Here is a 25024-nt window from a genome sequence, read left to right as displayed (position 1 = left end):
AGGTCTTCTTCCTGCTTTGACGCAAGACTGCTTATATTTCCCCAACACTCTCAGCAATGCTGAGAGTGCTGACATCAATCGAGCTGACTTTAAGGAGCTTGATTTATGGCAGAGTGGCTTACGCATCCATCCGACAATTTTCCACTTGGGAGTTCCCGCCATTTTTAGGAACGAAATCGTTGTTTTCATAGCCGTTTGTATCTTAATTCCTCGTTCTCTTACTTTTTATTTCCTCAAAGAGTTTTTCTAGGAAACTTCAAAGTGCAAAAGCCGCGTCATCCTTCACTTCACTTCACTTCACTTTATTACCTTAAAGACCCCACAAGGGGGTGTTACATAAGGGGTGGGTTGTACAGAGATATAACAAATGCCACAATTTTTAACAAGACAGGTACATGGATACACTTTGAACAAAATGTGATGGACAGGTGATAGAAACGATGTCGCGGGGAAGGCCATTCCATTCTGCAGCTGCGCGGCAGAAAAAAGAAGCAGAAAAGGTTGTGGTGCCAGAACGGGGTCGGGAGACTTGTAGTGGATGGCCCGTATTCACTTTTGCTGCAGTCAACAAGCCTGCTGTTCGGCCGGTGGCTGTGCCTCCCGGCGTCACATCTCTGCAAGATTCCCTATAGTATAAGGAGCGCCCAACAACGCGCAGCTTGTGCTGCGGTTCTTCGTGAAAGAAGCCTACCTCGTGTGTAGAGCGTGACCTTTGGAGACCCTTGACCCAACATTACTCCGCCATATTTCCCCAACAGGCGAGAGTGTGTTCCTTCAACGATCTAAAGACACTCCTGAGGACCTCAAGCGGTAGACAAGCTAAATTCCTGCGGACTATTCTTAGGGCATACGCGCTCTTTGTGCGTATTCGTGATAGTCGCTCCTGAAGAGCTCGTTTTAGACGAACCCGAGAAAGTGTTGTTTGCCAAGTGAAACTGAACAACCTTACTTTTTACTCCTCTCGTTCGAACGGAGCGCGTGTACATGCTTAAGATTTCGTGTCCGATTGAAATATCATCGAATGAATGCATGATTTATCGATTTTCTTCTCTATGAGTTGCGCCGCTGCCGGGAAGTTGAAAGGAAGCAACGTTCGCTCGAGGCGTTCTTCCTCGTTAGTTCACCGAAGCGTGACGTTGTGCTACATTGGCGGCCAGTGGAAACTAGAATGCCAAGGCGGAACAATAGGAATCTAACGCAGTCGTGACAGTGAAGGAGTGATTTAAAAATGATTGCGCTGCTCTTGTCTGTTTTCTCGATTGATAGAATTCACTTTTTTTTTTTTTTTGCAGGAGCGAGATAAATGAACAACTGATACTGCCATAGGCGGTTCAATGTAACTGGCCGTTCAATGTACTGATAGGCCGTTCAATGTAATTAATTATCGCGCGCCGTTTAAAGTGCTGTTTCGGGTTCGCCAGACCATTAAGCATCGACAAAAGCAATAGAAGTGGAACATAAAATTTTCGCGTCAGTACTCGTTTAAGTTGCTGCGTGCGAAAGATGCCCTCAAAAATTACGAATAGCCTGGAACGAGTTGGGCATATGTGGCTCTTCGACAACCTCAGCGCGTGCAACTCCGTACATAGTAAAGAGCAGCGAAAGAACAGAGAGTTTTTTAATTCCTGAGCACAGTGGTGGAAAGCGTGATGGTGCGCTAGTAGAGAAAAGAGTTGTCAAAAACGTTGTCCTGCATATATCTTACGCGCACCTCCTATTTGATATTGCCCCTCTGGCCAGGAATCGTAAAAGCTATGCGCACTGAGCAGCGCTTTTGAACACGACAGTCTTTTTTTAGGCTACCTCTGTCTGTCTGTCTGTCTGTCTGTCTGTCTGTCTGTCTGTCTGTCTGTCTGTCTGTCTGTCTGTCTGTCTGTCTGTCTGTCTGTCTGTCTGTCTGTCTGTCTGTCCGCGAAAAAATTGCCATGGTTGAGCAAACCTCCCCATGCAGAGTGTGAGGGCAGAAGGAGAAAGTGGAAGAGGTTACGTAGCAGGGGCCCCAGAAATTTATCGTCTGTCAACAACATTTGAAGCGGAACAAGAAGATACGCGGCCATTTTTCTCTCCGTCACCTCCCTTAAGAGTACCAGAGCTACCGACCCTTCCATGCGCGCTCCCATCCGCTATTCGTTCGAGGAAAATAGCCGCGGCGCGTCAGTCAGTTCAATAGGCATGCGCGTTTTGAGCAGCAGTGTTTCCTTTCTGCCGACTAGGCTGCAGCGCGTTGGGCGCGCTTGCTTCACTGCCCACCGGCACCCAGTTCCGGCTCTTCTATGGCAATATACTCGAGCACACTTGGCATGTATTAGAGCTCTCTGCCCGAAGCACGCGAGGTCGAGTCAATACAGTTCAGTCTCGTAGCAACGAGGGGATCACACATGCAGAAAGGAAGGCCTCCACCCGTCCGTCTATTCGCCGAATGGTCCTTCTGCTCCTCCTTAAGGACGATGTTCCGTGCTGAACATCTTGAGTGATGTGCCGCACAAAACCACCCTCATGGCGCCAGAACAAAAAACAGAAAAAAAAAAAAGAGATGTAATTGGAAAATCGTTTCCGGGACAGGGCGGATGTTTGTGATGCTTTCACGCGGAAAACGTGCGGCTTGATGAAAGACGAAGGGACCCTCTCTTCTGAAGATGGGTACTGTTCCGGAATCTAGCAATAACCACGCAGCGTTCAAGCAACAAGAAGAACGTTTATGCGTGACAACGTGCCGGTATAGATGTGTATATGTATATATCAATATATATATATATATATATATATATATATATATATATATATATATATATATATATATATATATATATATATATATATATATATATATATATATATATATATATATATATATATATATATATATATATATATATATATATATATCTATATATATATATATATATGCGTACATACATATACAGTAGACTCCTGTTAAAACAAACTCGAAAGGACCATAAAAAGTTGTTCGTATTATCAGGAATTCGTCTTAACGGGAGGCTTATATATAAATATAAGCCTGAGGCAGCTGCATTATCACAGCAGGGCAGTACACAGAAACCGGTACACGCAAAGGACCCATAGCAACGGCGAATTCGTAACGGCCACGGTGCAGGTGCTTTCGGTGAAAGGACGCTCTAAGAAGTTAGCGTAGTCGTCTATTCCGCGTTGTTCTGTCGTTCAGACTGGTCCCAACGGCATCCTTTCTCACCTCTACAATCTAACCCCTGAATCCCACTTTCCTACTTTCGTTCTTTCCTTTTTTGGCGTTGTGGACGGCTGTACGGAAGTCGGCGTTATCCAAATTCTCCTATTCACCCCGCATATTTCTCACCTCTGGTATAAAACGTAACGAATAAGCCGCTCGCGCTGTAATGAGAAAAAAGTAACTGTTGCCTTTTTTTTATTCACGCAAGCTATATGAGGGCTCGAAGGACTTATGTTCAGGAAGAGCGGCGGTTATTGCTCTTGGGATATGCCGATCTTTACTGCCTCTTGCACGAAATCTGTAGTACACGTGTTTCGCGACCTCGTCCGGGGCTTCTAATCCGACTACGTTAAGCGCAAAAAGGCCACGGGACTCCTCCACGGCTCCTGGAGAGGCACTGATGGAGAGCAGAGCGCACACACGCATTCTTCGAACAACCACGAAGCAAAGGAGGCGCTGCAGGGCGAAAGAACTTGAGCCAGGAGGGGAGAAACGCCACCATTTACCATCCTTGAGTCCGTAAGCTTGATTGATGCCGTTTCTGCCAAACTTGTTCAAACGGCGCGGGTCTTTTCAAACTTCTAGGAGGTCATTTGGAGGGTCGCTATGAAAGGGACGGGGCAGAAAAGGTGGGGAGGGGCGGGGGCACGGGCTTGAAAATGGGATCGGGAAGGAAAGGCTGCTGCTGAGCGTTCCTGCAAGTTTTCTCTCTGGCGTTTCCTTTTTCTTTTTTTGCCTCGCTGACTTTGCTGGTCACTTCGAAAGTTCTTTAGCGGCCGTCCAGTGTACCGTATAGAGTAATGTGGAAACTGCGCGACGAGCCGCCGAGGCACTTCCGCGATGTGATCTTGAGGTCATTAAGAGCGAACAGTCGAACGCTTGGAGTCTTGAGCGTGTTTTACAGTTATGGTGGCTAGCACGAAATATTTTGTAACTGACAAGAAACTGCATCGCCAAAATGATACGCATTCTGACACAGATGCGCCCCCCAAATACCATGTTTGTATGAGATGGAAGTCTGCGATGCTTACATGTACACCTCATCGCAACGCCTGTTGCTTACGCCATTTAGTGAGCAGGTTCGGCGTACAGGGACTACGGGATCCTGTCACCCCAATGGATTCGAAGTGGGCCGGGAATGGATACGTGCCTCCCTAGATGAACGGGGCGTGTCGATTCTTTAAAGCACAGCTGACAGGAATAGAGTGTCTCGTAGTTTGGTAGGGCGACTTCAGAAGGCGTGATCACTTATGCTACCTCGCCCACTTCCCCCATTCCCCCGTGGATCCGGCTTTCTATGCGAAAAGGAGTGTGCAATGACCCATGCGAAACCTTTGTTGTGTAGTCGCCAGGCTGAAATTGATATCGATTGCCATACGCGCAATTATCGCATTGTACGTCGTTCCGGTGAAGCTGAGGTTATACACCTCAAAGCTCCATTCACACGCGAGATATTGAATCCGTTGCACGTCCGAAGACCCTAAACGCCGGTTTTCGTCGCTTCAATCAAAATATTGAAGCGTTTGCTGCCTTTTCTATGTACCCCTGCGACGCTTCGGCGTTGGCACATCCTGACGAAAATGGGCGAAACCTTGTCGAAACTGCTGTGTCATATTGCCTGGAGGCCGATTGGAGGAGCCCTAGGTCATGGGTTTTCTCCCTCTCCCTCCCACAAGTAAACAGCAAGCTTTTGTAAAGATAAGACAGGCGGCCACACCACCTCGGCCACGATGCTTTAACTCCTCGGGAACGGTTTCTAGGCTTCACACACACACAAAAAAAAAAAGATGCGCCGCAGGCAGCCTCGAAAGCGAAACGATAAGTATGAGCACATAAGCATGAAAATGTTCTTGATTTAAATAATATATGGTCCCACGTATTTCTGCGGCTTCATCAGTCATGAAGCACTCATTACATGCTTTACGTTTCCCTCCGGGGCGTACGAAAAGAAAGGCGGGGGAGCCGTTTTTCCCCAACGTCACAGGTGGCGAACTGCTGCACACATCATCAACGTGATCATCATCATCATTACCATCATCATTTTTCGTCCAGTGTAGGACAAAGGCTTTCAAGCCACTTCTATCGTGTTGTGTTTGATGAGTCCATGCCTTCCCTCGTACCTTCGTAGATCGTCGCTCCATCGAGACCTTGAGATTGCGTGTACACACAAGACAGACACCAAAATCTGCCCGAGGAGATTTATACTTGAAGAGCTGTTGACAGGGGCAAAGCGACGCTGCCAAGGGCGCCCACTGCGGCCCTGACGGTTCGTGTACACTCGGTGCATGGCTAGCCGAGTCAGCGGCGCACAGGCACAGCGAAGACCTTGACTCTGCTCGTGCTGTGCGTATACGATTTCTCCCGCACGCGGATGATTGATGCCTCAGGGAAAGATCGAGCAATGCACAATAGCGGGGGGCGGGTGATTACATTCCTCTAGGCCGTCGCTGCGGACGATATGAAGTAGCTTCGCGGCGCCAGCTCAGCGCTGGGGGAATGCATATACACGTCACGTCGATTGCCAACCGTGTACACTGCGTTGGGCAGTGTCGTCGAACGGGGTACAGCGATATGTTAGACTAATTGAAAGACTTTGAATAAAACTTTCAGTGACATAAACCTGGTAGACGCATCTCCACGACGGCGCATCCGCTCTCCACGAAAATCGCCAGCGCGTCAAATGCGTATACCCTGCCTCCTAGGGCAGGTGGTAATGTAAGCAGCAAAGTATAAGAACACCGAAATTAGGTCAAAATTTGCTAAATCACACACACACACACACACACACACACACACACACACACACACACACACACACACACACACACGCACCTATACACGCGGACACCCACTCACACACACGCACGCTCACACGCACGCGCGCACGCACACGCACGCGCACATGCGCGTACGCACACGCGCACGCACGCACACACACACACACACGCACACACACACACACTCACACACACACGCACCTATACACGCGGACACCCACTCACACACACGCACGCTCACACACACGCGCGCACGCACACGCACGCACGCACGCGCGCGCACACACACACACACACACACCTATACACGCGGACACCCACTCACACACACGCACGCGCACATGCGCGCACGCACACGCGCACGCACGCACACACACACACACACACACACACGCACCTATACACGCGGACACCCACTCACACACACGCACGCTCACGCGCACGCGCGCACGCACACGCACGCGCACATGCGCGCACGCACACGCGCACGCACACACACACACACACACACACACACGCACCTATACACGCGGACACCCACTCACACACACGCACGCTCACACGCACGCGCGCACGCACACGCACGCGCACATGCGCGCGCACATGCGCGCACGCACACTCGCACGCACGCACACACACACACACACGCACCTATACACGCGGACACCCACTCACACACACGCACGCTCACACGCACGCGCGCACGCACACGCGCACGCACGCACACACAAACACACACACACACACACACACGCACCTATACACGCGGACATCCACTCACACACACGCACGCTCACACGCACGCGCGCACGCACACGCACGCGCACATGCGCGCACGCACACGCGCACGCACGCACGCGCACACACACACACACACACGCACCTATACACGCGGACACCCACTCACACACACGCACGCTCACACGCACGCGCGCACGCACACGCACGCGCACATGCGCGCGCACATGCGCGCACACACACACACACACACACACACACACACACACACACACACACACACGCACCTATACACGCGGACACCCACTCACACACACGCACGCTCACACGCACGCGCACATGCGCGCACGCACACGCGCACACATGCACACACACACACACACGCGCACACATGCACACACACACACACACACACACACACACACACGCACCTATACACGCGGACACCCACTCACACACACGCACGCTCACACGCACGCACGCGCGCACGCACACGCACGCGCACATGCGCGCACGCACACGCGCACGCACGCACGCACGCACGCACACACACACACACACACACACACACACACTCACACACACACACAGTCTTTAGACGCCTCCTGTCCCACAGGAGTGGATGGCCAAAGAACCTTTTGGGAATGACACGTACCATTCAGTAGCTACATACTACGTACAGATTAACAACGTTAAACCGCTCGAAAAGACCCTTTGAAACTAACTCTTCGAGCTGGAATGCAAACACCTGCTGCGTTTCTGCCGCCAGGAAATGTCGACATGATCGGCGGCTGTTTGTGCACGTACTCGTGACATGGGCTCGAAGTTTTTGTTTCAGATGTTCACGTGGTCTTCTCCCAGTACTCCTGGCGGCCTTCGGATAAGTTAAAAACGTCTCTTGGATGTCTACAGGCCGGCCGTCTCCTAACGAAAAGGGTGCGGCGCGACAGCCAAGACTAGGACTGTATAAATAATAGTTGCCACCCTCCTTCCCTCCCTCCCTCGGCAAGCCAGTGGAGGCACCCTCTTTGACTTTGAGAGGCCCGTAAACAGTTTTTCACGTTCTTTTTCTTAGTTTAGCCTCCTTTCTGGTTTCACACCCTTTCTGCACACGGACTACACAAAAAATCCCGGCCAGGCAGAGGCTAACAGCTTCGCTACAAAAGAAGCACGTATATGGGTCGGGCATCCTAATTCAGGACCTGGAGGTTTTCTTTTACTTTCTCCCTAGAAAGCATGAGAAGCCATGCATGCTACGAAGGGCTTGCGTGGCGCAGGGTCAGACCGCCATTCGGCGCACGAAGTCGCCCGCTGCCAACTCAGCTCGCGGGTTTGGCTCGCCCGCACTATCTCTCTCTCTCTCTCTCTGATGCAGGGGCCCACGTGCGTCGGATTACGCCCAGCCCATAAATCGCGCGTGAGATATGTGGTGCATGAAACGGGCCTCCTCACGCAAGGACCACCGGCCGGTTCCGGCGGGGGACCGTCACCACGAAAGCCGCAGCAGGGAGGAAGTCCTGTATACGATAAGCGCACGCACCCAGGAACGACGGGGGAAGGAAGGGCGGCGCCCGCTGTTCCTTATTGCTCTGCGTGTCTTCGGGCAGTCAGCGATACTCGTTTTCCCCGCCAATACCCGCAATCATGCCTTGGCTCTTTTCCATCTCGAACTGTTAAGCCCCGTTGGTTCGCGAGCGCAGGCACGGGGTGATTCGAACCAACGTTTAAACACAAAATTATGTTCATATTTCTGGGTATGCCGTAGATTATGATGCGGCGGCTCCATTTGTTCGACCTTCTTTTCGACCCGCTTTTTTCAAAGCTCACATTCAAATTGCTATTTTAAGCACCGAAACTGAACATATAGGTTATAAGTCCGAAGTAGCGGAGAACCGCTGCTTCACATCACCTGGGGAACTTTAACCTGCGCCGAAATCTTGCACATGTATAATAAAGTTTGACGGACCACCTTCACGCCAGTTCCGGCAACTAGAGAGCTGTGGAACAGTACAGAAAGGGATTCGTCGCTTTTCGTTATCGAAAGGGTGGGTTTGCGAGCAGTCGAACCTTCCCGGAAGCCCCACCCCGGCCCGGCACGTGACGCGGGCTGCTCAATTTGTTGTTCTGTCCCAACTGTTATGAATGGGAAACACTCGCTTATTTACTTCGATAGCGTGTCCATAACCTGTCGGTGGGAAGCTGAAGGATGTAAGCGATGGTTAGCACCCGCCGCGGTGGCTCAGTGGCTAAGGCGTTGCGCTGCTGAGCACGAGGTCGCGGGTTCGATTCCCGGCCGCGGCGGCCGCTTTTCTGATGGAGGCTAAAAGCAAAAACGCCCGTGTGTACGAGATTTCGGCGCACGATAAAGATCCCCAGGTGGTCAAAATTAATCCGGAGCCCTCCACTACGGCGCGCCTCATCGCCTGCGTTGCGTCGGCGCGTTAAACCCTACAATCAATCAAATCAAAGCGATGGTTAGCATTTATTGCCCTGCACTTCTGCATGTTTTCGTTCAGTACGAGCACTAAACTTTGCCGGCAGAACAAGCCGCCATTCATACGGGCTTACAAACGAGCACATTCACTTGAGGGTGCGACTCACGGTGGTCTTGCACTCACTGCGACGAAGGCATGAACCTGAGTGACGGCACTTTCGGGGTAGCTGGACAATCCGGGCCCTTGAACATTCACCAAGTGCACAATAAACCGAGCGCCACGTGGACGTTTTTAAAATCTGCGAAAAACGTCATGTGTGTAAACGTATCTTGATAGTTGCCTGCCTTCATCGAAGTCAGCAATCAGCACACGTGGCATACTAAACCGTAACCTAGTTTACTGAGTCAAACTCACATTAAAGTAGCAATAAAGTGACGCTTTGCTAACCTGATGGCGATAAAATTACTTAGACGGTTTCTATTCAGGTGTTATTTTGCACAAGTCGGTACAGTCGAACCTCGTTATAACGAAGTAGGATCGGGTGAGCAAATTAGTCCGTTATAACCGATATTCATTATAACAGTTGAGGTAAAAATCGCTTGTAACAAATTGAGAATCTGGCCCGCGCAAAAATACTTGATACAAAAATGCATCTTTAGGCTTCCAACCCACTATAAACAAGGTAACCCATACCTTTCTCCTTGTTGCATTTCGAGCTCAATGAACCGGAGCATGAGTACGTTAAATTACAACGGAACAGAGTTCACTTGACAAAAGAGGGCTACGTCCTCATTTATTTGATGAAGGATGTGATCTTCGTCTAGTGGCTACTCACAGCACTGAGTAGGATGAAGGTTTCCGTAGTGTCCATGAACAAAAGGGCCTTTATACTTCTGCAGATTAGGACTACGGGGTTTCATCCAATTAGCTTCTCAGCCTCCTGGTCAAATATTTCTTCGTTATATCCGATATAGTGCGGCTCTCACGGTTTCAGTTTGGTTGCAAAAGAACAAGTTTCATTGGAATAAAGCGCGACCAACCAAAGTCTGTATTTAGTTCGCTATAGCCGATAATTTGCTATACCAGTGTTCGTTATAACGAGGTTCAACTGTACCACTGAACTTCTCGACTAGACAGAGCGGTAAAGAACCGTAAAAAAGGGCAGTCTGAGACACTGTTTCAGTAAAATAGTGAGTTCGTTCAACCTCAGTTAGGCGCTGGCAACCGTTCCGTTATCTTATCTTCTTACAGCTTCACGCGTGCCCTGTCTTCGAACTCCTTTTGAAGAGCAGCTTAACTAACCTAACGTCGCGAACTTCTCCGGGCACAGTTTCCGCGCTAACCCTTTCATCTTTCTTTAGCGCTTTTTTTTTTTTTTTTTTCACGGTATGCCCTTGGAGCTTGCAGGATATTATCGAAACCGTTCACGTGTGCCCCTTCACCCCGCGCAGTCCGCGGACTGTTGCAGCAGGACGAGTGTATTCGCACGCACAGCGTATTCGCACACGCAGCGCCCCTACAGGAACGACGTGTGCGTGCGACAGCTGCTAACGATCCGGAAGAGTGTTTAGCATAACAATGGATACAAAGAGGCTGCTATCAGGAGGGTATACAGAAACTTTCCTGAAGGCGGCGCCCTCAGGACACAGCGGAGAATGCAAATGACTCGTTTCGCCGCAGAGCTGACCACTGCTGCGACCGGTATACGGTTCGCTGAACAGACCGCATATTTCTGTCCTATCGCGTGAAAAATATTTAATTTCCGGCTTCTCGTGACAGCTTAGCGGGGCTCTTTTGTTGCAACTCCCATTTCAGTCTGAGAGGTTTGTAACACCGAGGGGTTCGTTATAATTATTGCTCGATCTGGCATACAAACGCACCTGCAGTAATCAGATGTGGGTGGTTAATTGGCGTTAAGCTGTAGTGGTAACCGTGTTCAAGTATCGGACGGTGAGGATTCCCGTCACCCCTTCGAAACATAGCTAAAACTAACGCACCAAGCTTTGAAGTGTGGCCGTAGAGACCGCAAACTTAAGTTAATATTGAGGACGATGCAGGCAGGAGAACAGAGCTTTCCGTTTTCTGCCCACCCGTTTTTGCGTGCCAGCGAAAAGTGGGGCGATAGATACGGTTGTGGCGAAGAGCAGGCGTGAAAATCAACATTTCCAACTATTTTTAAAAAACTCCCACCAACTCCCAATCCATCTGAGCACTGAAGCGTCGTAAAAGAACTTCGGGTTTCTGGCCATACATTTTTTTAGAACCTACCCATGCAAAACTTCGTATTGCGTAGGAGCAGCGGTCAGTTGGATGTCCTGTGGTAATAACATCGACTTTTTTGGCCCAAAATCATCACAAGAAGCCACGTGAGCACATTTCGGCTCGACATAGATTTCTACAGCTTAGGCCACTTTAAGAAGCGCACCGCACCGCTCTTAGTTCCTCTTTCAGGTCCAAAGGCGCTAAAAACGCCGCATGTTAACGATTACGAGTCGGCACTGGCGGTGAACGGCGCTCGCAACAAAGCACACAGTTGAACAGCAGGCCGTCCGCAGTTACGGCTGTGCCCTCCCGCGTTTTGCGACGAACCAGCGCTCCGCTTTTCGCGAACGCTTATAAAGTCATCGCGGTGCCAACTACGGCATTAGTCCGACGGCGACGCGGCAAAACACACTGCGAACTCGACGACCCAACACACGCGCTGACTACCGCTGACCCTGCGACTCCCCGCTCGTAAAGAAGCGGCATGGAAGAAGCTGGAAGCCATTGCAGACGCGAAAGGGGGAAATACGTCTGCCTGCTCACGGGTACAAAGCAAAACGAAGCCCGCTCTTTCTGTGCGGTGCAAATCATACGACGCACTACTTCGAAACGAAAGAAAAAGAAGTAAACGGGTAACGACGTCGCTTGCGCCTCCACCGAATTGGCTCGACCGCGCGAGCCGAAGCGTCGGAAAGAGCGGAGAGGAGGCCCCCCTCCAACAAACCAGTCCCTCCTTGGTCGTCCGTCGACTGACCTTCAACTTGACTTGGTTCATTTGCTAAACGTCCGGCTTGCCTCTTTTTCCTCCGCACTCCGGCTCCGTGGGTTCCTACTTTTGATTTTTTTTTTTTTCTCAGTGGACGGATTGGCCCTGTCCCTCTATTGTCCGTACCTGTATCTCTTCTGAAGTCGCTCTGACCAGTCCTTGTGCATTCGGCAGTACTTTGCTTGGCGAATTCTTCTCAATGCTTGACGCTTTGTGAGCATTGGTTGATGTTCGGCCTACGTACAGACAGCTAACATGATTGCCAATCGTCCCCGTTTGCCTCCCCCTATTTATTTTACCGTTCATTTTGTTACTTTCCTTATACTGGTGTTCATAATGCACATTTCGCTTTATCAGCCAAATACGACTGCCACGTGCACGTAAAGATACCGTGTTGGGTCGTTTGTTCGAGTTGATTGCTGCGCGGGGAGCTTGTATATGAGGGGCTGCCAGAGACGATAGCGATATTGCAAGTTTCTTGATGAACAAAAAATATCATAGAGCGCAACATCAGGGTATTTTGAAGAAACTGATAGTGCCAGAAAACTTCAGTAGAGATAACCAACTGAAAATTCCTCTGCACTTTTTTTAAAGACGATAGTTTTCTTGGGCTGCCTACACACAAAAAAATTGATCTGTCTGTCCATGACCTCCCCTTCGTCGAGTAGCCGTGGTCTGTTTGTATTCATTGAAATCAACCAGAAATGTTACTGCTGAGCTGCTCACTGGTGGGTTACTGACGCAGGGGGAATCGCTGCAAGAGTTATTGCTCAGGGGAAGAGGAATGTGAAGGGAGAGGCAGAGGCAGGAAACAAGGATATGGAGAGTCAGAGGAATAGAGGAAGAGGGAAAAAGGACGAGAGAAAGAGTGTGGGAAAAAAATTCGCGCATCTCCACGAAGTGAATCAGGATGAGTGAGAGAATCACTGGGGATCGTTCTTACTGTAAATCACCCGTGAGAGTGCTTACTGCTGCTAAAACGATTTCCAATCCAATCAAATACAATACAATTGAATCCAATCCAACGCAACTCCAATCCAATGCTCCTCGCGCACGCACAGCACGGCTCTACGGCTCTCCAGGAGCACACACTTTCTCTCTCTCTCTCTCTCTTACCTTTTGTGAACCATTTATTTTGTTCTGGTGGACCTTTCGTTCACAGATGTTTCGATTCACTCGGTGCTGTGCGTCTCTCTCTCTCTCTCTCTCCCTCTCTCTCTTTCTCTCTAACGTTTTGTGAACCTTTAATTTGGTTCTTGTTAACGTTTTGTGAGCCTTTTGTTCACAGATGCTTCGATTTACACGGTGCTGTGCCGTGAGCATGGACGCCGGACGCCGGGCGGACAAGCCTCGGCCTTAAGGTGCTTCGCCCCTAAAAGAGGGAAAGGGGTTGGACTCAGAAGGTAACTGTGAATCGGAGTGAGAGGACTGCGATTGAAGTAGGGGAATATGAAGAGAGACGCGGAAGGAATTTGCGACGGTGACGTTTTCTGCAGAGCTACAGGGACGAGGGGTGGAGATGAAAAGGGGAGGAGGATGAGAAAGAGAGCGGGACAGGGAGAGAGACGGGAGTGATAGGGAAGAAGAAGAGGAAAAGTAGCCGCGCAGAAGGGTCGGAGGAGTGAGAGAGGAAAACGAGGATGGGGGAAGCAGTGCGGGAACGGGCCGGAGAGAACTTGGAAAGGAATGGAAGAGGGAGGGGTGCGATTGGAGTGGGGGTGAGGGGAAGAAAGCAGTAGGTGAGGGGGAAGACTGGAAAAGAGAAACTGAAGGAAAGGAAGGAGAGATGATAGGGTGAAAAAAGTGTAGCACACAAGGGGATTGGTTCAGGAAGGGGTGGGAATGGTGGGGTGGACGCGAAGTGGAAATTGGTGAATGTAATATATGAAAGGGGAGTGTATAAAGAACACGAAGGTGAATAGACGATAGTGAAGGGTATTTGAGGAGAGGGAAGATGCTCGATACGGGGTGAAGTAAAGAAAGCTGAGGGCATTGGGGGGGGGGGGAAACCAGCGCCCTTTTGGTCCTTGCTATGCCCCCGTGCTGTTAGCGCTGTCCAAAACGAAATGTGGGGAGAGGGGGGGGGGCGAGGAGATGGAAGAGAGGGATAGAACTAAAAGATAGGATAGCAGGTGGGGGATGATAATAAAAGAGTGTGGGAAGAATGGGAGGAAGCATGAGGGGAAGGGAATAGGCAGGCAAAGAAATGAGGGAGGGTAATGTGGGATACGTGGATAATCCAAGGAGAGGGTTGGCGAAAGGGGAGGGCCCTGGAAAAAAGAAAAGTGCAAGAAGGGCGAGGAGTGCAGCAGAGGTCGGGCAGTGGAGCACAGACGGGAGGGCTGTATTGGTAGGGGTCTGAGGGAGGGAGGGGACGGTAGGCGGAGGGAAAGGGAGGATGGAGTGAGCTTTAGTTAGGCTGCCCGGACTGACAGCGTTCTAGGACTGACAGCTCTCTTTATACCCCCCCCCCCTCTCTCTCTCTCTCTCTCTCTCTCTCTCTCTCTCTTTCTTTCTACTTTATCCTATCACTCCCCCTCTACTTCCCTTCCCCTGCACTAGTCGGTGTTGGTTGTATGCAGGTGAGCTCCCTGCCGAGCTCAAAATATCGCCAGTGAATTTCCTTTCATTTTCCCGTCGCAAACCACAAACACCACCAGCTTTAGTTAGGCGCAGTACGGATTATTAAGGGTAAAGGAAAAGAGAGGAGGTAACTGGGAGGAGGGAAGAGGAGAAGAGAGGAAGGTGGCTGATTACGCGGTGGAAGAGGCCGAAAGGCCATGATCTTTCGATTTCATTTGCAGCGAAGCAAGCAGATACACGGTACTTCTATTTTTTTTTTTTTGAGCGAGAAGATGATCTGTGTTTATACGTAGACACTCTTCTTCCGACCGCAGAGCAGGAAAACGGGAGCGAGGAAAGATATCAAAGGATGACACAACACCACAGCAACTATATAAAGGTTTGTCCCAAATCACGCCATTGGTGATGACATGAAACGTGAGACATTTGGAATGACAGGCATGTGCTGATGAGCCTGCCGTCCTTCGCTCCACCGTCGGCTACGGCTTCCGAGAGGTTAGATTATTATTCGGTTACAGCGGGTCGTCGTGAAACGATAGCTGTACATTGAATGTTTTTGCCGGGAAAACGGTAAACTCAGTCGGGGAAAAGCAAAATTGGTCATATTAATTATATTCTGCACGGAATCAGCTAAGAGAACGGGAAGCGGGTTCAGGGGAGTCAAACCAGCAGGGAACCATAGATAGCGAAACACGCTCTTTGGAAAATGAGGTATCACCGCCCGCACTAGTTCTTCAATTTCATTCGGGCTGAAATAAACAAGAATTCACGGGATAGCAGTTGCGTGCGCTGCATGTAATAAGAGCGAACGAGAAGAGGAAGAAGAGTACGCAGGTGGGCAAGAGCGGGGAGGGTGTTGGCCACCCCTGTTTTGCTATGCCGCCGGCATATAGGAGATTCAATGGGAGCAGTCCGAAGTGAGAAGCGCGATAAGTGAGAGAGAGGACGGAGAAACAGGCAAGTGTCAAGCGTGATCGGCCTGTGGTTGGCCTCCGGAGTGATGATAGCGCTTCCTCCGGCACGCCGCCACCGCTGGTGAGTAAAGTTGTAATCCCACTCAATTACTATGTGAAAGCGACCGCAGTTAAGAGCCCTTAATTAAACGTCATTCAGCCCTTGCGCCGCCGAATTTCAACGCCAAGTGCCAAAGCTCTGCCGCCTGTTTTTTTTTAAACACGAAAGTGTTTTATGCCGGGATACATCAAGATTTCACTGACGTCATATCCGTCACGAAAATGACGCCAGTACACCTTTGCCGAATTGACCTGCAAGCAGGACGCCGCTCGCCAAGCACACCCACAAGACAGCCGCCGACCCGCAAATCATGCTCGGCTGCAGATTTCGCTGCACATTTCACTTTCGTGTTTAACCAATCCTATGACAGAGGAACCTACCAGTTCTTTTTTTCTTTCTGGTGGTCGTTTTTGCCGTGCGTGTGTGGGTCTAAATAACACCGCAAAATACCAAGCAGTCACCTTTCTCACTAGATATCCGCATCGCAGAGGTAGCAGTGTAGCGCAGAGGCAGATCATTGAGAGACTGCGGGCGCCCTCGAAACAAGTACTAGTCAAGTTACAAGACATGTAACCCGGTTCCTTTCTGCCCAGGCTTCACGGCATCGTTCCTTCACTCCCTAAGTCACCCTTGATCTCTTTCGGCTGAGCGTGTGAGGGCGAAAATTTCACTGGGAGGGGAGCTCCGATTTCATTCTGTACAAGCACGGTTCACTGCACAGAATGCAGTGAACAAAATAGCCGCACACAGAATCATCGGCGCCTGTGAGCCTCCATTTTGCATACAATTGCATATTATTTTGCATATGAAGCGTATAGCTGTGCTTCTTGTCGAGGACTCCCGCAGGCGGGATCATATTCTGCTCCTCATTCGACCATCTGCAGCGGGCAGCAGAATGAAGTGCTACGAACCCTCAGGAGAGGGAGCGGATTGATCCCACTTCTTACCTGCCAAAACCCCAAAACCACGTGTCTCGGTATACGCTGCATCCACTAGAATGTGGTTCGCAGTGCGGGTGGTTATGCATCACGACTCCGCCACGGCGCAGGTGCACTCACCGTTCACATGGCTACATCCAAAGAGAGAATCCAGTGGCGTCGTCACGACGCTCCGGTATAATGGAGAACGCGCACTCGCGGCGCCTCCGTGAGCACGCTTGTCACGCACAACTCGTGCGACACCAATCGAATTCGGCGGGGACCCCGCTGGTTTTCCTCTCCGACCTTGAAATCCTACGCGCCACGCGCCGGAAGAATCCAGCACTCGGCACTCACGGCAGGGCACACACACACCACCACATATCCCGACGCACCGCGAACCAGGACGACGCCACGAGGGCGAGCTACACGTCGCGCTCACCACCGTCAGTTGACGTCGATGAACCACGCACTTGGGTATCCGCTAGAGGACGCCGAGCCTTGTATCCAGGAGTCAAGACGCACGCGTGAACCTCGAAGAAGTTGCGGGCACGCACACAAAAGAAAGAAGCCCGGTCGCCGAACGCGCACAGCGCGGGAGACGAGCGAGGCGCGTCGGCTGCCGCACGTCTGGTAAGCAGTCCTTGGTACGCAGGTAGCTCGAACCAACGACGACGCCGGTGGAGGGGAGGCTGCCAACCTCCTTTCGTACAAGTCTTCCTCCTCGCGAAGAAGCCGTCCGGCCGGCGGAGTGGAACGCTCTACCGATGCTCGACGGGGGTTTGGAGAAGCCATCTCTCCCTTCCTCGCCTCTCTCCCAGCGCGCCAAGCCAAACCTGTTGCAGCCTTTGTTTCTTGTTGTTCGCCCGGCTCTGCGCGAAGCACAATGGATGGTCTTTCTCGAGCAACCGTTGTTGTGCCTCATTCTCCGATCGTCCACTCTTTTCTTCTTGGGTCGCTATGTCTGCTGCGCGCGGTGTCCTTTTGATTTCATCGGGGCCTGTAGTGCCCACGCTATATAAATGCACCCAGGTCCACAGTCCTGTGGATCAGAGGTCGCCCGGGTAAAGGGGCCGGACGATGAACGCAAGGAAAGGTCTTGTTTGCAGAGGCAACCAGTCTAGTCTTTCTCACCGTGCGAGAATCGGGACGATGGTTTGACACCTGACGGACCATTTCGAACAATGAGGACGGCCGAGGTACGTGCGATTTCGCCGTCGCGCAGTCTGCTTGCACCTCGGTAATCTCGCTTTGGAGTGGCACGCTGTGTGATTTGCCGTGTGGACGACCTCCAGGACGGCTGGTTGAGTCTGCCGCGAACATCAAAATAAGCATTAATCAATCTGCAGTTATCTGGGCGCGTTCTTGACCAGTGTTTCATCCATTCAGTTACGTTGACGTTAGAATAAATCTAGGCTGTCTATTTGTCTGCTCCAGCGCAGAAGACAAACTAAAGGTCTTCGCCCTGCTTTAAAGCAAGTGTCATTGGCTTTTCATGTTGTAGCGTACGAGTTAAATAACTGTGACACAAATAGCACCCCCTCCCCCACAGCATTTCCCAAAGAAATCCTGTATAACTTCCCCCATCCATTTGGATTTCTGACTGGGATGCGCAGTACCGCCACGCGGTTAGCTTCGCAATCTGTCATCACACGTTTTTCATACGTTGCCGTATTTTCTTTACATTTCGAAAGAATGTTTCACATACACAAATTCCCTGCAAAACCGCTTTGATGCCGATTGAGGAACGTTCTGTGGCTAGACACTCTTCATGACGTAGTGAATGTAATATAATTAGTGTTAGATTGCCGAAGGGATATGCCGGTAGCCTGTACTCTCACCATCATCGTGGCGAGTATATTCTTGCCTTCGTTACTATGACCGAGAGTCTCTTTGAACCGCCCTTGTTAGTTGTGTATCTACGTTATACGCTGGAACATACCTTGCCACTCCCTTGATTGGTACTTGTGTAATTAATATGATCATATTACTAATGCATCGCTCAATACGCGCCTTTAATACACGCTTCTGAGTCGAGAACACCTTTAGACAGCTACAGCCACGGAGCCTCTGTGGCGTTGCGAGCGCGTGCTCTACTCGCATTCCGTTGGATCGGGTTCGATTCCCGTCCATACCTAAGTTTACCCAATTTTCTTTTGACCTGAATGAATTTACTTTGTTTACAGCAACTTTCCCGGGAAATTTGCTGTCGATTTGAGCATTATTTAACTTGTTTTTCGTTCTTTACGCCGCCGCCGCCATTTTGTGGGCCACCTGTCCGCCATTTTGTGAACCATCTCTAGGCCGTGTCGACGCCGCATTTCAGACCTACCGAGTTAAGGAATGTGTTTGCATAATCAAAGCGTTTGCACCCTGCTACTACAGGTGCGCCAACATTCCAACCGTTCCGGTGGAGGAGGCATTCGTCGCTTGCTCTCGTCGTCTCCGTATCTCCTTCGGCTCGCTTTTCGTACGGACGACGCCGTTCCCTGCCTCCGGACGCAGGAGCCCCGCTCCCCGCAACGAATTCTCCGAAACGAGGTGGTCCTTCTTCCACGCTTTTGCTTCCTCCCAGCCGGTTTGTACTTGTTTGTTTCCCCTCAGTTTGCCCCTCCGTCTCCTCTATCCAGCCTCCGTTTAACTTGGTCACTAACTCCCCCTCTCGGCGGTTTCTACCTTTTTTCCACAACCAGGGCAGGCCTCCCCCCTGCGGCGAGGTTTTTAAGCTGTCCACGTGCTTCGGGGGGAGTGTCCGATACCGGCGCCACGGAGTGACCAAGAGCTGCACACGAGAGCTCGGCAGCTGCGATGCGGGGGAAAGGTAGGCGGTCGAGGAAAAGCTCTGCTCCTCTTCTTTGCTCAGTTTGTCCCGTCTCTCGGGGGCGATGCGTGCTCCCCGATAATTAGCCCCCTCCTTGAGCCGGGCTACTTCCCTCCTCTCGCTAGCATTCCGCCATGTGCGAAGCTTTACACCTGAGCGACTCTCGCTTGTGCGGCCCTCCTCCTGCGCCGCCAACGCTGCCGCGCTCTCTCTCTTCAACGCACCTTGGTGCTCACCTCCAAGAAAGGACATGGCATCGACGATCGAGCTCACTGTCTTCCTATCGCTTAAGCGTTGACTCATTAAGACTCATGTGAAGTGACTTGTTTTCGGATTGGGACGAATACCAACAACTCGGCTTCGTCAAATTTTCTCTCGATTGAGGACGTGCCCAGTGACCGCCTATAGTTAACCTAGTGGTGATGCATGAACTGTCGTACAGTCCTCCCCCCTCCAATTTTGTTTTTGTAAGCTATGAACACCTTCACCGGCTTGCCTGGCTACCGAAGTCGCTCGAGCACGACTGGCGAAAGCGTCTCGCAAACATTGTTCACCAGTTGTGAATTAATCCTACCGATGGGTGAACAAGGAGGCAGTCTGTGCCGGCGATCCGATCACACGGATGCAACAAGTATCGGAAGGACTCATGCATGGAGCCGCCAGTTAGCGCATCTGCATGAAAACTTAAAAAGGTAATGGGACCGATAGCTGAATATCAGAAGTTCATTGTTTGATCGTTTCAGTGCAACTGGTAACACTAGCCAATGGCCAGTGTTACGCTTCGGAAATACTACACAAGCTGTGATATTTCTCTTGTATGCTAGCCGGCAGCCTTTTTAACGCCAACTTCCTGGGTGTCGCGGTGTTCGCTCATGCGTAATTCTACTCTTTCCCACACACTTCCTGTTCCCTTGTGCCAGTTTTTAATTTATATTAGTTGCGAAGAGCGATTAGAAAACGATAGGAACTGAAGAGACTTCCTGTTTTCTCCTCCTCCTCCTCCCTCTTCTTCTTCTTCCTCTTCTTCTTCTTCTTCGTCTTCTTCTTCTTCGTGCATGTTTGTTCCATTAAGCGAATAGAGTCATTATTTCACTGTTCCCTCTAGCTGTATCATGGGGCCAGAGACCCAGTCTGGCTAGCCTTTTTGTCTTTGTCTCCGCAGGTTGTTAGACATGAAACAAATTATATTGTGTTATTAAATATTTGATTCGTTGATTGAGTGATTTACTTCATCCCCGCGCGGTGCACTCGTCCTTAAGGGATGAGAATAAAATCTATTCTCTCTCCCCATCCCCCCCCTCTCTCTTTTCCTAACTTCGTCAGTGAGTCATTGCCCAGCTCAATGCACCGCCGATCGACCTCAACCATCCTACTTCGACCTAACTTTCCAGTGTCGGCAGCGTTCACACCTCTTCGGTTAGCATCGTCCGGAATTTGCGGATGCCTGTTTGATATTCCTCGCGGGACACCTCGACAACCGTGTACGATTGGCCTTTGAGCTGGCACGGGAATTTCTTGTTGCAGAATAGTCCTTCAACCTCCGTCTAGTTCTACCACCGTGTCAGCGTTGCATACTTTAGTACACTGCCTTGCCGAAGACAATGAAACGGGTTGCCCCCTCGATTGCAAAACCATGCAACTTCGACGTCCGCGCATATGACTTCGAATGTAGGCATTCGAAGTTGTCTATTCTGTTCTGTTGCTTATACTTATTTGAGAACCTTTTCATTGTCAAAAGTTTTCCTTCTGTCTTTAAATAATGACATTACGCTTTTTCGACCTTGAGCATAATAAGACAATGACGCTTGCTCACAGTAGGCCCCAAAGAACTTTGAAACTTTTTTCCTGTCTACTACATGATAACAGTGCAAACAGGATGTCCGCAGCGCTGAGGCGTGGAGAAGTAGCCCGCTCTTAACACTGCAGCAAATTGGTTCCAGCCAACAAAAACATGTTCCATATATTAGATGCGACGCTGAGAGGAGCATCTCTTGCCGGCGGCCCTGTCCGGCGTGCGTCCGTCGTCCGCGTCCGCACAGCTGCGTCTCTCCTCCGCTCGCCTCCTCTCCTCTCTCCGATAGCGAACACTCTCTCCCAACATCTGCGGTCGCGCTGCGCGCGGCTGCGCACTGTGCGCATGTGCAGTACTCTCTCTCTCTCTCTGCGGTCTCCTCTCCTTCGGGCGCGCTGCGCATAGAAGCGGAGTGCCGCGCTCCGGCCGGTCTCTCAGTCGACGGTCGTCCGCGCTTGCGCCTGCGCTTGCTCTCTTGCCGTACCCGACGATTGCTTGGTGATTTCCCATGCAGACCAATGTACTGCTCTATTCCTAATAAATTTCTGCTATTTTTGCAATCGAAGCATACTTTTTGGGTTCGTTATTTTCGCGAACGATCCTCTCGCACCCGAGTTGATTTGTTTATTTTTCAGTACAGACAATATAAACTCCGTGGTTGCGTGTTTGAATTTCTCCACCGTCACAGGCAGAAGTTGCGATTGGACATTCCAGGTATGCATCCAAACAAATGTGTTTCAATGCTTACTTTTGCTCTCAAGCCTCTGTCATAAACTTTCCGAAGCTTTCAAACCTTAGTGGTGTGGGACATGATATTTATTCCTCAGTAATTCGTACAGTCCAGCGTATACAGACCTTTTTTAGATGCGAAGCATCTCATGGTCGGGGCTATGTCCCTCCCTTGTTTTTGTTGCGCCGTCCACACCCCCACTACGCATGCTCGGCTTGCTGAATGCCCGGTGGTGTCTTACCCTTTAATGGCTCCTGGAGCGACAGTGTTGCCGGTGTCTTCCTGGGCCGGCACGAGACGAGCACGCTTCCCCTTTAAGGGCTCCTGGAGCGACAGTGTTGCCGGTGTCTTCCTGGCCCGGCACGAGACGAGCACGCTTCCCTTTTAAGGGCTCCTGAAGCGACAGTGTTGCCGGTGTCTTCCTGGCCCGGCACGAGACGAGCACGCTTCACGCGCCTTCGACGTTTCATCGTCGGCGGCGGCGGCGTGCGTCCTCGAGTCTCGGCGGGCCGTGATTACAAGCAGCCCAAAACCATCCGGGGAACGTGCATCGACCTCATCTTCAGCAACTTTAGGGTTCATCCACTACAACAGGCCTTGCCTTTACATTTCACAGACCATAAGGCGGTCATAATCAAAGCGGAACGACAACCACAGCTCGACGTCACCTACGTTGAACATGATGATAATGCCTAAATAAAGACAAACTCATACCACGAACAACGTCTCTCTCTCTCTCTCTCTCTCTCTCTCTCTCTCTCTCTCTCTCTCTCTCTCTCTCTCTCTCTCTCTCTCTCTCTCTCTCTCTCTCTCTCTCTCTAATGCCTCTCCACTCTAACACCCCCCTCCAATAAAATTACACCATCTTCCCGTATGGGAACCCTCAGTAGTATACGAAGCAGCCATGGGGTCAACGCGATTTCCCATTTTGTAGTTCCGGTAAGTGAAAAGTTTGGTAGTTACCATGGAATCCAAACGGTAAATATAACGGTAGCTACGTACCTAATCTAACGGAAACGACGAACTGAAATCTAATGGGCACTTGAATCGACCCCATGGCTGCTTCACATACTACTCAGGGTTACCCTCCGGGAAGATGGTGTAATTTTATTGTCTGTCCACACGCGGCAATTGTGTTCTTCCTCCATGCGTTAGACCTCCTTCATCATGATGTCCAAGAACAATTGCCTTCCAGGCTCCCACTGCTATTCCGTCTGGTCCTGCGGATCATCATCATCATCATCATCATCACCAGCCTATCTACGCCCACTGCAGGGCAAAGGCCTCTCCCATTATTGTCCAGTTACCTCGGTCCTGTGCCAACTGTGACCAATTCATCCCCGCAAACTTCTTGATCTCATCTGCCCATCTAACTTTCCGCCGCCCCCTGCAACACTTGCCTTCTCTGGGGATCCACTCTGTTACCCTTAATGACCAACGGTTATCTTGCCTTCGCATTACATGCCCTGCCCACGTCCATTTCTTCTTCTTAATTTCTACTAATATGTCTTTAACACCAGTTTGCTCTCTGACCCACTCCGTTCTCTTCTTGTCCCTTAATGTTACACCTACCATTTTCCGCTCCATTGCCCGCTGAGTCGTTCTCAATTTAAGTTGAACCCTCTTAGTGAGCCTCCAAGTTTCTGCCCCGTAGGTGAGTACCGGTAAGATGCAGCTGTCATACACTTTCTTCTTCAGCAACAATGGTAGGCTGCTATTCATTATCTGAGAATGTCTGCCATAGGCACCCCACCCCATTCTGATCCTTCTAATTATCTCTGCCTCATGGTTGGGATCTGGGGTCACAACTTGGCCTAAGTAGATATATTCGCTTACCACTTCCACTGCCTCGCCACCTATCTCAAACTGCTGTGCTGTCCCGAGGTTATTGATCATTACTTTAGTTTTCTGCTTATTAATTTTCAGGCCCACGGTTCTACTCTGTTCGCCCAGTGCGGAAAGCATGCTTTGCAATTCGTCCCCCGAGTTACTTAGCAAGGCAACGTCATCAGCAAATCTGAGGTTACTGAGGTATTCTCCATTAACCCTTACTCCCACCTGTTCCCAATCAAACGTTCTGAATACTTCTTGTAAGCATGCTGTGAATAACATTGGAGAGATTGTGTCTCCTTGTCTGACACCCTTCCTTATAGGTATTTTACTGCTCTCCCTATGGAGGATGATGGTAGCTGTAGACCCACTGTAGATATCCTCTAGTATTGTTACATAATGCTCATCTACCCCCTGGTTCCGTAATGCCTGAATGACTGCTAGGGTTTCGACCGAGTCAAATGCTTTCTCATAATCTATGAAGGCTATATATAGGGGTTCAGTATACTCAGCGCACTTCTCTATCACCTGATTGATCGTGTGAATATGGTCCATTGTTGAATAACCTTTACGGAACCCTGCTTGTTCTTTAGGTTGACTGAAATATAAGGTCCCGCGGATAGGGCATGCATATTCTCAACCCCTCCCTCCTTTTGGCTTGTTTATGGTGGCGTGAGACGAATTGGTTGGTGGCTGACGGGTTATCTCAAACTGCCACCTAGGCCAAGAAACAATCACCACCACCACCCCACCACCATCCTCCTCCTCCTCCTCATCCTCCTCCTCCTCCTCCTCCTCATGATCATCAGCATCATCATCAGCCTACTCAGGGCCACTGCTTGACGAAGGCATCTCCCGTTGACCTCCAACCGCTCCTGTCCTGCGCTGCTTGAGTCCCCAGTTTACCCCTGAATTTCTTTATTTCATCCCTCCATTGAATTAATGGTCTTCCCCTCCTTCTAGACCCATCTCTTGGTATCCACTCTGTTACCCTAATCGTCCACCAGTTGTGGGTTCGTCTCACTACATGGCCAGCCCGAGTCCATTTCTTTTACTTTATTTAAACTATGAAAACGAAGCGCTAGAAGAAGTAAAACAATATAACAACCTCGCACAGATGGTTCGTGCTGACGCCAACACCGAGAGAGAAA

The 25024-nt window shown here is 50.5% G+C and overlaps 1 protein-coding gene across 1 annotated transcript in view; it reads right to left on the bottom strand.

Moving 5' to 3' along the window:
- LOC144151367 (uncharacterized) overlaps window positions 1-17436 on the bottom strand; it is a 178676-nt gene extending 161240 nt beyond the window's left edge. The window contains exon 1 of the mRNA XM_077682397.1: window positions 16842-17436. The gene's annotated coding sequence lies outside the window, so the exon portion shown is untranslated. The remainder of the gene's footprint in view (window positions 1-16841) is intronic.
- Window positions 17437-25024: the final 7588 nt, after the last annotated feature.

Source organism: Haemaphysalis longicornis, unplaced genomic scaffold (genome assembly GCF_048455015.1).
Source record: "Haemaphysalis longicornis isolate Haplotype H1 unplaced genomic scaffold, Haemaphysalis longicornis Haplotype H1 scaffold_9, whole genome shotgun sequence".
Lineage (NCBI taxonomy): Eukaryota > Metazoa > Arthropoda > Arachnida > Ixodida > Ixodidae > Haemaphysalis > Haemaphysalis longicornis.
The sequence above is the reverse complement of the archived record's forward strand: the minus strand, read 5'-3'. Positions and strand labels throughout refer to the sequence as shown.